Raw genomic sequence first — 15410 nt, forward strand, 5'->3', positions numbered from 1 at the left:
GTGTGTTTGTGTCTGAAAAAGCGAAAGCAAGAGAGAGTCAAAGAAAGAGAGGAAGCAGACATGGAGGAAAAATGATAATGAGAGAGAGAAAGAACGAGAGAACAGGGAGGGGTGAAGAGAGATTGAAGATGGCAAGACAGAGATAAAGACAGTGAGTGTATGTTTGTGTGTGGAGGGAGAGGAGACGTTAGTGGAGATAAACAAGCGAGGGAAGAGGAAGCAGGAAGATGAGGACGGAGCAGGTTTCTTTGTTTTGATTGGAAAGAACATCTGCTGTTTCAGTCTGACGGCTCGTCATTGTGATTTTGTTGTTTGTTCGTTTTCCTCCTGATAAACACACATACTGTTCCCAGCGTCGGTTCCTTCCACTAAAATCTGTGAGTGTGTCTGCACATTCAGCTGTGTGAAGGAAGGGTCTTTTCTTGAACAACACCAGTTTCTTACAGTAGTAGTAGTAGTACATTGTCCGGCAGAAATTCTGTCGGATCCCCAAAAAAGGTCGCAGGGTCATTTTGAGGGCTGTGAGATGATTATCAAGACAGGAAAGGAGAATAAAATTAAAATAATATACTACACATACTACACAGTCTATGTGATGAAGGGTCACGATGTTCTGTCCTCTCATTGGTCAGATCTGTCTGGGGCGGGAGCAAGAACGTAAACACAGGAAGATGGTCCTATCTGCCCAAATATCAAGAACCCAACGTACTTCACCGTTAGTCCAGATTCATTCTCCAGCTAGCTGCTAGCAACCCAGCATGCAAAGCACATCTGGCTACGGAAGCCCTTTAGCTCAAACTTGCAGAGTTGCATGGAGGTCGGATCATGTTGCCAAAGCAAACAAATCACTCCAGAATTCATTCATGATGAGATTGAGATCACTTCCTCTAAAAGGATCTCTGTGCTGTTGTTTTGATCCACACCTGAGTACAACCGCTGTGTTCAGATCTGCACAAACTAATCATACCGAGTAGGAAAACCAATCAGAGTCCAATTCAACCAGACTAAACACAAGTTTGGAAAAAGCCTTATAGAGAGAGAGTCCAAGGTGATGTCTTTAAACTCCTTGTTTTGCCTCATCAACAGTGCAACCAAAACATATTCAGGTTACAATGATATAAACATAATAGCAGAGAATCTTCACGTTTGAGAAGCTGGGAACAATTAATCCCAATCACTTCATTTTCACTGGATCCATTGATTAATTAATCTACTAATGGTTTACCCGGGAGCAGTTTTCACAGAGTGTGTTTGAAGCAAACGGGTGTGTGTTATGAGCACCTGCGCATCTCTGATTGTTTTTATTCCCCAGTATTCCCAGAGCACATGTGCAGTTTCCCGTCTACCGTCATGCTGGAGGATTTGTGAATGAGGGCGAGCGGGAGGGAGGGAGGGAGGGAGGGGCTGTGACAGCGCTTCGGGGCCTTATCTCTGGGATTGGGGAGGAGCACCGAGGAGGCGGAGGAGGAGGTCCGTCCTGCCAAGTGCCTCCCTCTCGTCTCTTCTTCTCCTCCCACCCCCCACCAACGCCCACCTCCCACCTCCCACCCCCATCCCCCCCACCCTGCTTCCCGTGGTAATCTGCACCACCGCTCCATGACTCAGCACCTGGCATAACAGCAGCCTCACACCGCCACTGGGTCAGTAAGGCAGACAGCCAGCAGCTTACCAGCAGTAAGTGAGTCTGTCTGAAAGCTTATCAGCCGGATGGCGAGGCAGACAGCTGTTGACCTGCGCGGACCCACCTCCACATCTATTCACTCATTTAGTTAAGTAATTGAAATTGCTAATAGTGATTTTTTTTTTGGCAGATTCCAGCTTCTCAAATGTGAAAATTTGTTGCATTTCTTTAGGGGTTTTTTTTTTTCCAGACAAAACAAGACATTTGAGCACATCTGCCTAAGCTGTGGGAAATTATACTGGGCATTTTCCACTATTTTCAGATATTTCATAGACTAAACCAAACTCACGAGCCTTTACAGGTTCCAACTTCTCAAATGTGATGATTTGCTGTGTTCCACTGTTTTATATCACTGTAAATTGAATATTTTTTTTTGGGGGGGACTGCTGGTCAGATAAAACAACAACCTTGAGAAGCTTTTAAACTATTTAAGTATTTATGCATCATCAGTAGTTGCAAAACCTCCAACATGTGGCTTCATTCACTGATGATCTACCCCTTGCACTATGACCTACTAAAAGGTAAAAAAAAAACAACCGGTGTGGCTTTCCAAGAGACACCACATGTTCTGTCTAAGCCGCTGTACCGTCGTCATGTAGACGTGTGACACACATGGCTGAGAATAAGCCAGGTTTCATCAGGACAGGAGCGGAGTCAGCGCTGGCCATCAGTCGTGCTGGTAACTTTTTCCGTGGCGGTAAAGTCTGTTTACTCTGTCAGCCACCTCTGCTTGGTAACCGGCCATCATTTCAGGCTTCAATTCCAGTTAGAGAGTCCCACGTGTTATGGGAAAAACAGCGAAAGTTCCTGGCGAACGTTAGGATCTATCAGTGATGGTTCTGAAGGAGCGAAAGGTGAGTTTGTGTCTCTGTTCGAGAGCTGGTGAAATATGCAAATATGCCAATTTGCAGCCTGGTTCCTGTTGTGAGCAGAAAGGAGAGACTTTCATTTATCCACAATAGGTTCACAGCGCTCTTTTCCAGGAACACTCTGCTGTTAATCATGTTCAGAACGTGGCATTTGGTGATGGTCACTACACGGCAATTATCCTCATGTTGAAAATGTACAATTAACTGTACTGAAAAGAGCAAAAATACACCGAGGCACAGCAGCAGTCTCTCACACTGCTGTACGTGTGAGCAGAGAGCAAACGGCTCATTCTTTCCATTTTTTTCTCAGAGGTTTTAGGGGGGGGGGAAGCAGCAAGTCTGCCTCCCTCTGTAATCAGACAGCTGCCACAGGGAGGAGTGGAGGAAGATGTTAATAAAAACCAGTGTTGGTATTAATTAAAAAGGCCCAGGGAGAGCTGTATGAAATGTGAGCACTCCCACCGCCTGGAGAGAGAACAGTCAGAACGGCAGAAAACGGTATGTGCTCGCTTGATTTAGCCTCGCGTCCGCGTTGACAGAACTTTTAAATCAAGGTGCGCTCGAGCGTAGGTTTCACGCCGAGCCCCGACCCGCTCGGCCCTTCGGGGTAAGCGCCTGGATGTTCATGCGAATGTAAAGAATAGGAGCGTGAGATATACTACAGGCAGATGAAATGGAAAGAAGGCGATTCAAATACTGGGTTTAGAAAGGTAATAGAAACCAGGGCCGGTAATCTGACACATACACAGAACACAAACACAGTGGCAGAGTCTCACACACACACACACACACATACACCGAGCAGCCTGGCGGAGAGCCAAGCAGATGAGACGGACAGCCGGTCTGGAGGAGGAGGAGGAGGAGGAGGAGAGGAGAGGAGAGGAAGAGGCAGAGGGATACTGACAGGGGATGGCAACTCTGTGCTACAAAGTATCGCCATGTTTTAGAAAGCTACATTTAAGACTTTTTCAAATGTCTTTGTGTAAGCAAACAGTGATTTTGAGTATTTGCTGTCTTACAAAAGAAGAGTCACAGAAGAAGAACTGCTTTTTTTTTTTAAAAATGTTTGAGAGCATGTGGCTCTATTTACACTTGTCTCATATCCAGATAAAATCCAGATGGCACAAAACATACCTTGTTATACACTTTATACAGCCGGATCACATCCATGTTGGGGTTTTTTTTTTCTGCTCTACGTGTAAATCAGGGTTGCGTGAAGCTGTTTAGTGACTGCAGAAGGAAAAATACCTTTGGATTTTAGAAGTTTAGTTACAACAATAACAGTTTAGATAGCTAGCTTATCCATAAACTAACATCAACATATGAAGACATGAGAAAAAAATGTGTTTGGCTCCCTCACCTATACAACCCACTAATCTCTTCCCCCCCCCCCACCCACCCACCCACCCACCCACACACAGATCATTGGACAGCTGAACTGATCATGGATTGGATAAATACTACAGCAACATCTTTTCTATGACGGTACAGAGCTGCTTTTCGCCGCTTTGACGAGGAGACGGACAGTCGCTTTCAAAGATGTCGTTATCACAGGTGCAAAACGCTTTCCGAAGATCGCTTACACCAGTTACACCAGTTCAAATACGTCTCAAACCAGCTCCAGAGCTCATTTGAACAATCAGATTTCTCTACTATTAATACTTATCCGATCCACATAAGACACATATAGCGGCTGAGTCTGATCGCACAGAGTTAATAAAATAATTACGGAAAATTTGAGTAAAATTGCACCAAATCCAGAGATATAAATGATTGTGAAAGCATGTGATATGACCCGGTTTTGCTTTTTACAGCAGTGCATTGATGCCAGTGAAAAAAAAAAATCTTCAATTTGAAGTGAGGACAGGCAGGAAAAGAGCGAGGAAGAGGAGGATGTGCTGCAAAAAGCTGCAGGCCAGATTTGAAACCACATGATTCTGTCCTGTCTCAAGCCAATATGATGATCTTTTATTCCGTTTTTTTTTTTGAAGATTTAGATGTACATTTCTCTCTGTATTAGCACTGCAGTGACTACCACAGCTACATTCATCCAAACCCAGCTCGCTCTCCTAGGAATAATTCTTTTTCCAGGTACTGGCGGTGGTCTTCAAAACACACGCCTACGTACGAAAAGACACAAAACACCCGCCCGCCCACGCGAAATCCTTAAGCCTGTCTGTGAAATTGGAAGCGCTCGTGTGTTTTGGTGTGTTACCCGGCGAATGTGTAAATTTAGTATATTCCGGGAAGAAAATAACTGCTCTGCATGATGAGAGCGGCCGATCAATAGCTCCTCTGCCAGGAGAGCGAATGCTGGCACCCATCCTTCATGCTCGCTGCCACTGCTCTAATGAGCTAATTGCTGGTGGTGTGTGCGGTTATGTCCCTCCATGATGTTGGGGTCATTCCAAATGCATTCCAGTAAGTGGAGGAAGTTAGTGGAGTACAGCTGACGGATTAAGATGTACGGTGAAGGGAACATCATATCAGGCCTCGATCTGTGGCACCATTAAAGGGTCGGTTCACCAGAATTACACACGTTTTCTCACCTAATTCTATAGTTTTTGTTTTATACGTCCAGATTTGGAGTTTTCTGCTTCCACATCAATACAATAAGGGTGAAATAATAAATGTATTAATACTATTTTATCCTGTCTATTTCTCACATATTCGCAGAATGAGTGTGTGTCTGAGGGGGGAGAGCAGTATGACTGCAATAAGAGGAGGAGTGAACAGAGGAGGGTGACAGCTCTCTAAATCACACTCTTTCTAATGGATGCACTCCCATCATCTGCTCCTTAAATTAACTGCTGGAGAGGATAGAGGGGATGGGAATATACAGATGAGCAGTCAGCATATGAATGAGAGCGGAAGAGCACTTTATGTTCCTGCTTTATAAACTAATTACACAGGCCTGCACTGTGTGCTGAGATCTTTTCTTTAAGTGTCAGGCTGCTGAAGTCCAGGCTGTGGTGGAAGCGCTTACATGCTGCCTTCATGTAATCTTCTTTTTAGCTTTTCTGGAAAACATGTTGGGAAGGTGAATGATGGATTCACAAATTCTCAATCTTGCATGCAAACCTCTGCGATTGCACAATGATGTCTGGCGCACAACCCGGTGCACGCTGTACATGCATAACGCACCTGCAGTCAGATAGCCAGTGTATTTAAACCAAAGAAGAAAGCAAGCAGACAACAGCACACAGGCTATATATTGATGACTCTCAGCTATTAAAAACATAAGGTGCAACTTTTCCACAGTTCTCACTACAAGAGCGTGACTTGTGCAAGTACGTGGCGCTCAGGTTGGTGCGGGGACGACGCTGAGCCCTCGATACTTTGACAGACCTCAGGTATTAACTTTCCAACATGCTTAACGCTTTAAGAAGGATTTAGCAACAAATACAAACATGTGTATCCTTATACATAATGCATGAGGGAGCATCTGAGGACCTGCCTCTCTGAGGGACTGATTCAGGTTCCCAGTGTGTGTGGCTTTTCAAGTATTTAAATTTGAGTGGTCAGTAAAACAGCACTTGGGTGGGCTGGTGTGGAGACCACAGCGATCAGACTGAGTGGTGAGGATGTTTGCGGGTTTGTAGAGACAGTGATGAGTGTCACGGAGCTCAGAAGTAAAAATCCTGCAAAAACTTGGCAGCGGAGCTATAAGAAAGAAAGAAAGGATACAATGCACTTTGTTTTCTGCTGCATCTGCTGTTGTGGCCGATAGTGATCAGTACCAGTCCTTCCACGACACAAACATCCATGAACGTAGAGCACAAGAGATTATTGCCTCCTTTAAGTCTTGTGTAGACGGTTGACTCAATCAAAAGACTCAAACAATGCCATGCAGCAAAGGTGCCAGCCAGAATTGAACAGGGGTCATTGCATGTGTATATGCATCCTAACCTCTCGGCCGCATCAACACAGGGTGTCTATCTATTAACGGCCTCTCTGCCAGAGCAAACAAGGCACAAGGACCCCCCCTCGCTCTTCTTCTACATCTGCAACTCTGCATGTAAACACATGACAAAAATCACTAGCTGGTCCTCTCACGCACAGTATTAACTGCAAAGCTCGAGTCAGTCCGCTTTGCTTTAAACAGCAGTTCCTCATCCTTTGTACTCTTAACGCTCACATAAACAGAGCAGCTGTGGTGCAGTTAAACAAGCCTCATCAGTGATTCAGCTGGCCAGACTTCACATAAAGACTGATAAAAACACTGATTGCATCTCATATTCATTGTGCTTCTCTGCTCGCTGGCCCGCGAAACACTACATTTTGCATAGCGAGTACTATAGCCCACAGATCTTAACCACGCACCCACCGAGCTCCGTCTACAATGCAAACCCCAATAACTTCCTGCTGCTGCTTCACATTAAAAGCCTGTCACCATCCGACCACTACACCGCTTTAATTAAGCAGTTACAGGAAGAGAAGCCTCAGTCACCATAGTGACAACATTAAGATGTTTTACAGCGGTCGGCTTTGTCACAGGATGACAAACAATCTCTCATCTGTGGCTTCATTTGGTAGCTATTTTGAAGGTCTCGATTGTTTAGTTTAGTTTACCCAGTTGTCAAGGATTGTTCATGTTTCAATTTCCATTTTTTTTTCAAAACACTTGAAGGACTTCTCTTCCATGTTGGCTGAAAAGTTGAGTTTCAAGTTCCCTCTTGACCTCTTGAACTCTGAAACTGCATCCGCCAAAACAATTTTACCTAAAGGTCACTTACTCACTTATGATGCCTGACGAGATAAGACTTTGTAAAGTTGTTGGAGGATCTTTTAAACATGGTGAGGGAGGAATGGTAAAAGAATGCAATTACATCCCCGACAGATATGTTATGTCTTAGCATAAATCAAGTGCATTTCCTCATACTACAATTTCAGGATGGTTACAATTAGGGTTGCACAATTATGGCTTACTAACAAAGCCTCTCCCAAAAAACCTGGCTTGCACGGCCAGCTTTCTTGCTGTAGTTCTCACTGAAAAGAGCTGGTGGGAGGGTGTCCAAGCCTGAAAATGGCTGGGTGACTATGTCTGGGCTTTGTTAACTGGACAAATAGGTGGGGGCCCTCCCTCTTGCAGTACAGCCAGGCTTGTCCTGGCCGGATGCCTGAGCAACAGGCCAGAGGACTGAGAGGAGATGACGTCCCGGCCTGGTTACTCCCAAACAAGCTGGATGACTTCTTACATCGCTCCTGTGCACGGTGCTTAAAACCTGGATACTGAGGTGAACATCTGAGGCGAGCTAAAGATGCATTTTCCCCAAACACTTAACGCTTTTGAAGGCGCCGTTTTGTGCCCGGTCTTGGCGACGAGGGAACGGTACAAATGTTGCCCACCAAGTCTGAGCCAAACGGTCACAACACATTGCTTTGGTTTGACCTGCGCATGCACAAACACCTTTAGTCGAGTCAGTGTAATTCTGACGATGCAGAAAACAAAGATTTAGACCTAAATCTTGTGTCTAAGATAAGGACTGTTGTACGGACAAGCAGGTGAACAGCAAGCAATCCATTGTCCCTGTGCCCTAGTTTCATGACAGCTAACGGAATCAGCTCCCCATTTTCCCTTAATGACCACTTTGTAGCCAGCATGTCCCCGTCGCTCAAGCTGAGCCTGCTGGAAGACAGGCGTGGAGGTACCTCCTTGCCAGCTACCCCCCCCTCCCCCTCCCTCCCTCCCTCCCTCCCGACGTCTCCATGGCTGAGGAGACAGACGGCACAGTAGAGTCAGTCATCTGAGCGGACAGGATGAGGCTGAACAGATGGTGACTTGGAAGGTGCTTCCTGTCAGACCTTTGTTAAACTGACAAAGCAAGAACACATCAATCTTCATAAACACCGACACAAAAAAAATGGAGGACGGCTACAGTGTGATGTTGGTCAGCCTACGCTGTGACCGTGCAGGACGGTCTTCCACACGTTTTGCTATTGTTAAGATTCTTGTACGTCTGCCTGGCTGGTGAGACCGGAGCACAGATGGAGGCGGCAGACAGATCTGGACGGGTCAGAGGGCGGATCAAAAGCAAGACGGACTACTTAAGGGATGCCACATCAGAATGTCACAAAAAGCAGGTGACAATGGGAGACAAACAGGGCTTCTGATTATGAAAATATATAACCTTTAACATCAAAACCCCTACAATCTGTCACCTTACAGGAATTGTAAACGGCAGTCCCATCGCACCAGATTGGAGGGTGCTCTCTAATACGTCCTCTTTGTAAAGGTGAAATCTTTTAAGTGGATTGCTCTCTTTTCTCTACATTTTCCATCCATCCATCTCTCACCTGCTCTACCTGTCTCACACATGAGCAAACATAAGTGCCAATAGGCCGAGCTGGGCGGCTGGTCTGAGGCGTGTCCTGTGTGGCTTTGAGTTCAGATCTAGACTGGTGGCATCTGGTAAATGTCATCCCGCCTTTTCTCCTCCTCTACATCTTTTGTGTCGCCGTAAAATGCCAAATAAATGCAAAAAAACCCGATAAAAAATACGCCTGAAATAAAACATATATGGGACATTATGACACCCTGGGATAAATGTGGATACCATAATACACGGAAAGTACTTTTACTAATACACTCCTGATCCTTTGAGGAGGGATGCCAGTTTAACTCTGTGATTGTGTTCCAGCTTGAAAAATAGACGTCTGGACTGAATCTAACTTTCCAATGTATTTTATTTTTTAAAAAGGAGGACACTTTTTTTCCAGAAATCTGAAAACAATGGCGAGATGGCCGTCAGCTAGGATAAACAAAATAGTCACGGTAAAACCATAAGATATCACAGTATGTAACAATGGTGTATTAACAACTACCGTCCATAAAACGTACTATTACTGTGTGTGGTGATTCCCCACATACAGGCGGCCCACCCAACAATAGTAATGGCTGCCAAAATATATTTTAATATGCCAGGATCATGAAAGTTCTCTAGCCGATCCAGCTGACAGCATGCATGCCCGAGACTTCTGCTGGTCGAACTGGCTGACTTACTGTTTGCTCCCCACACACATGAATGGAATAAGATTATTTAATCATATGACTCTTCTAGATGCTCCAAGTGTTATTTGAACTAATGGATCAAATTCTAATAGTATAAAGAGTCTTTGGGGGGGATTTGTGATGATCAAGAATAGGGATGTCAGTATTGGTTAATTTTGCTTTCAACAGACCGACACCCATTAACTGGTAACTAACCAGTTACTAATGATAAAGGAAAACTAGAGAGTGCTGCACTGGGTTGGGAGACTTGTGTTGGTAATGTTGAAGTAAAAGAATAGGGCAAGTAGTCAAATAAGAATAAAAAAAAGCAAAAGCAATGACTGTCTAGCTTACTTTTAATTGAAGTCCATGGTGTTGAAGGGCAGCAGTCTAAAAAGCATCTGAGGTACTCTGATAGTGAGTTAATATATCAATACATGGATGTATGGAGGTTCCAACCAACTGAATACTCTTATTTCAGGTGATTATACACTAATGGAAACATTATTATGGATATTATATTCCAGTTCTGCCAAGTCTGTTCTACTAGATGCCATTAAATTCTACACACTGCACCTTTAAAATCAAAAAGGTGCCAAGTGTCTCTCCCCAACTTGCAATGCACATAAACCTTATGACCTTGTCCTCCCCAAGGTGACTTGACTGTGCTGTTTTGATTCAGTTCTGCACATTCATTAAAAAAAAAAAAAGATGTTTTTTGAATAGAAGGGTATGTGGAAATGAATTTGAGCTTATTATAGTCTCATTATTACGCAACGTTATTCAGTTAGTTAACATAATGTATCTTCATTTTAGCCGTCAGCTCCTACATCTACAGTTGTGTGGCCCTGTGTGAGTTTGATTCAGACGGCTGTTGTATAATTATGATCGAAACAGGCGGGCAGAACGAGAAAGCTTTGAGAGAAAGCTTCCCGAGTATAATTCTGACCTCTGGGAAACACCAATTACACATATAAGAACATAACAGCAATGTTTTTGCGGTATTTCTTTCTTCCTGGAAGTTAATATTCCACTTTTACACACCAAGGATCCTTCAATCATTTCAAAACATGGCAGCAAACCCTAACAGCTCTATGAACACTTGGATGTGTGGATCTAAGTCGTAAATTAAAAAACAACTTCACTCGGTGTCGTTAGAATTTGAAAGCGAGCGTCTTAAATAACCGATAGCTTCGATGTTTAAACCATCTTGACTTATTTTGTAGAGGAATTTGTCGTATATTTTAAAAAACGGTTCAAGACAGCAGATTAAGCAATCCGTCATCTGTGCAGACAGACACGGTATTGTTCCCCTGGGAGAAATGTAAGACAAGGGCTGTGGATCTAAAAAGAGGTATGTGAAAAGATAAACCACAAACACTTGTACAGCATGTCCAATAAAGCCCTCTGTCATCTGAGGACTGAGAGTCAGCAGAGAAAGAGAAAGAGAAAGAGAGAGAGAGAGAGAGCTGTGAGGCAACAGAAACATGGTTCAAACTGAGCTGCTCCAGACCAGATCCGTTGTTACCAAGGCTACTATTCATCCTGTGTGAATCAGATGTTCTCCACCTCAGCGAGGTCAGCATACACACACACACACACACACACACACACATACAACTGTGCACTGGAGGGAGGTGCGGGACGCGGTGACAGACAAATGGAAATCTGGGAGGCTGTCAACAATCTTCCACCGAGCAAAAAACCCCCGTCTCCACACAACAAACTGCATCAGTCACATTAATCACAATGGGGAGACTGTGTGTGTAGGGAGTGTGAGACATGACCTGCATTAGTAGCAGTGTGCTGTCTAACAAAAGAGGCAGACTGATTATCAGAGCATTTTTCCCCTCGCTGTGCGGTTCGAACCACGGATGGCAGCCGCAGAGCTAGACAGGGAAGCTGATCCAAAACGGAGGATCAGGAAAGGTCGATCTCTCTTTCACAAAGCGTGCGTTTCATAGTGTTCTCTGTGACTAAATAACGGTTTTAGTTCAAAGCCCCGAGAGTCAGAGCATAAAGCACGTCTGACTAGAGCCAAAGTAAACAGCTGTGTTTATTAAATGATAGTCGAGCTCACAGGTCATCTTAATGGACAATTCCAGTTTATTACAACTTAGGTCTCATAGAAGTGAAGCCTGCAAGCAATTTCAGGCAATCGACATGAATCTGCTGCTGTTCTCACATGACACGCTCTTCTCACCGCAGCACCCTTTACATCATGTTGGTGTACCGCTACTGCCGCTGCTATTGTTCACACAGCATTTCAAAGCCCTACTTCCACCCCAGCATCCACCTGTAGGCTCTGAGTCTATATCCCCCCTACTCCCTCCCAGTCCCTGCTGTGCTGAGCTTGGTCTTGCCTATTGGAACTTCTTCTTTTTTAGCGATGTTGCTGCTCCTGATCTTACCGATGAACTCGGCGCGCACGATGTTGTTATGACTGACAGGACTGACGGGTACACCCTGGTGATAGGGGTTGAGTTGCTGACCGAGAGCTGCTACATCTGTGGTTCCAGTCCGGCTCGGGGCATTTGTCGCATGTCATTCCCCATCACCGTTCTCTCTCCTCCATTCCTGTCATCTCCCTACTGTCTACTTGGTGATGAAGGCATAAAAACATTCTAAAATAAGGAATGATGGCCAAGAAGTCCCAGACTGTAATAAACCAGAATTATCCATTAGGATGTTTTTTAAAGGTCTCATGCTTTTCATTCTCCTCGGGACGACTTGTGAAGAATGTTTTCCATTCAAGGACACGAGTATTGACTAGCGTTCTTCACTTTAATACTCGCCTGCTGACTAATACCCTTCCCGCTGCTCCACTGCCAAGGTGCCCTCAAGCAAGGCACTTTACTCTCGTTCCAGCAGAGTTGGTCATCAGCCAACAGTGGAAGCCTGTGTCTGCAGCTCTCGGGGGTTGAGCGAGTAAATGAGTGAGCGTAAAGCGGGCCGGTGCTGAGATAAAGCATACATGTTCAGTCAACTTTCCTCGGATAAAAGAACAAGAGGGTATTAAAAAAAAAAAAAGAGATCACGTCAAAGAGATCAAAGCCCGCGTGTCTCCAGTCACCTGAGCTGGAGTCAGAGGAAGGGCAAAGATATGAATCACACATAATCGATGCAGAGGAGGTGAGAGAGAGAGCGGTGAGAGAGAGGTGAGGAGACAAATACAAACTGTTTCCAGGTTTCTCTGGGATTTCCTGTGGACTGTTGATCAAACTTTTTGGGAATCCGCCTTGTGTATTCTAAGCACGTAACAAACGACCCCTCTCTGACCCCTCTGTGGCAGTAATATCGATACTCCAGCAGCTTTTAGCAAATCGGTCATCCGGAGAAAGGTGAAGAGAAGGTGGCGCTCAGGGTAACATCTATTCAGCTATTTGTATGTCAACACCTCCACCTGTTATTTGGTATCCTCTCCCTCCTCCTCCTCCTCTTTCTCTGTGAAAGTGTCACGTGTCACATTCACCCAATGGGCACAGGGGCTAACCTGCCCGTCAGAGGAAACTAACCATTCACACACATTCATACACTTTGGGGTTCAGTATCTTGCCCGAGGACACTTCGACATGCAGACTGGAAGAGCCGGGAATCGAACCGCCAATCTTCCGATTAGCGGACAACCCGTTCTACTTCCTGAGCTACGGCCGCCTCAGATGTGATGAAGGTTGTTACAGTTGAAGCTAAGGAGAACTTTGAGTCATAAAACTGCTACATATGTTTTGAAGCTGTCGACGCGGTGCCACCACAGATGGCTCGGCAAAACACTGCAGTGGTCGTCCGACAAAAATGTTGAACCGGGCACAACTTTTGCCGCAACGTAGCCCGCCGTCATCTGACATATATGCAAGCGCACATTCCTGAACGGCATATTAAACTGTTTACCTCGTGATCGTTGTGACGGAAGAGCGTTGCTGCTGCGATAACTTAAATTATAAAATCCTTTCTGTGAGTATTACAAACCACTGTGCAGTGTTTTGGCTTCTGATAAGCTTTAAAATACATTCATCTGAAGCTCCAACTTCACTTCCTGGATTGTACTTCATTGTCTCCCTGGTACCTTAAACAAAACACCAGCATGATCCCTTGCATTGTTGTAACGCAGGGCTGTTTTCCATCTGAGCACCGCCTACGTGTCAGTGGCTGATGAGGATGGGTATATCTGCCCTGCTCCTGGGAAACAGTGTAGCTACTCTACATCACAGCTGCTAGAAGTTTGTTGTTAATAAGATACAAGATCCCTTCTTCCGTTCAGAATTTTGAGGATTCTATATCTTGGCAAGAACTAACATGCAACAACGGTCCCCAGCTTGACGTGAGCTGATACTGGATGGGAGCATCCGTGTTTGTATCCCTGAACTCCATAAACGTATGTCAACAATTTAAAAAGCCTTACAGCCACATGAGGAAAATTCTATGAATAAATTTTATAATTTCTTTGTACAACCGAACCAATAATTGTTTATTTAAAAAGAGACCTGAACCTGTGCCCCACTTAAAAGCAATCTAATCTGAATACTGAATAAACCATCAGAATAATCAGTCAAATACTTGATTGTGGAAGTGATATGCATCCCTGTGCAGCTGCGCAGCAAAGACAAAACGCCAAAAAAGGAGATGAGACAGATTCATTCATTCAAGACCATGGAAATGTCATACCAGGTGGGAAGCAGCGATGAATACCATAATGTGAGGCTGAATTACCGGTTATGTAATCTCGTTGTGTCCTGTCCAGCTTTTTTATTTTGCCAACATTTTGGATATCCACTTAAAACTTGTGCAACATTTGGATAGAAACACTTGAAAGAGAAAAAAAAAAAAAATGAAAGAGACAAAAAAAAAATTGGCTTGTACCACAGCGTGGACAGAAACAGAGCAGAGAGAAGAGAAACAAAGAGAAAGAGAGAGGGTATGACTGAGAGGAGGAAGAGAGAAAAAGAGAGTCTGGGCCAGAGGGAGAGGAAGAGTGAGCGATCAGAGAGAGAGAGAGAGAGAGAGGCGAGGAGAGAAAAGAGCAGTCAATCCAGTGAGAGTGTAATTAGCAGGCTGAGAGTTTACAGGAAGAACCCTGTGAACTAGGACACTTTATTCCCACATAACCTCAGCTGAACTTCTCAGTTCAGAGCAGACACAGGGAGGGAGGAGAGAAAAAAAAAAAAAAAAAAAAAAAAAAAAAAGCAGGTCTGTTTGGCCAGAGCACTGTGCATAAATATGGGGAGCATCAGAGTAGGCCATGTAGGCCAAGCACAGCCTGAGGGCAGGAGCAGGGCAGGGCCAGGAGAGGATGCACTCAGACACACACACACGACAATTAATGGGGGAAGGAGGAGAGAGTGGTGCAGATGCAGTGAGGTAGAGTGGAATAGAGGGGCTGGGAGAAGGAGGCGGAGTAGCAGTTTAATTCAATTACGCTGCACCTACATGAAATGTGAAGAAAAAAAAATCATGTTTCTATGCAACAGAAGAGGAGTGAAATCCAATTTTGCTCCAGTGTATACAAACACATAAAAAACACTATTGTAGGTTTGCTGTGTATGTATTGCCATGGACTTTTTTTTTTTTTCAATTTTTTATACAACCGGCCATAAATAACATGTTCCAAAGTGGTCACTGAGCAGCTGAAGGGAGCAACAATCATCAAAATAATGTTTTAAGCTACAACAATATCAACATGCTCTGATAACACTGACATCTTATGATCAGCCTGGTTTTAGATGACAAAGCAATAAATGTCTGTAAACATCATCACATGTTAGTGGAGGTGGTGGAATGACGTCCTCTTCTTCTCTGACTACAGGTCACTAAAGTAACATATGTTGAAATTCACCGGTTTTCTTTCCAAATAGATCACATGAAATAGGCACTT

The 15410-nt window shown here is 44.5% G+C and overlaps 1 protein-coding gene across 3 annotated transcripts in view; it reads right to left on the minus strand.

Moving 5' to 3' along the window:
• rev3l (REV3 like, DNA directed polymerase zeta catalytic subunit) overlaps positions 1-15410 on the minus strand; it is a 75785-nt gene that overhangs the window by 43448 nt on the left and 16927 nt on the right. The window lies entirely within an intron of this gene.

Source organism: Thunnus maccoyii, chromosome 17 (genome assembly GCF_910596095.1).
Source record: "Thunnus maccoyii chromosome 17, fThuMac1.1, whole genome shotgun sequence".
NCBI lineage: Eukaryota > Metazoa > Chordata > Actinopteri > Scombriformes > Scombridae > Thunnus > Thunnus maccoyii.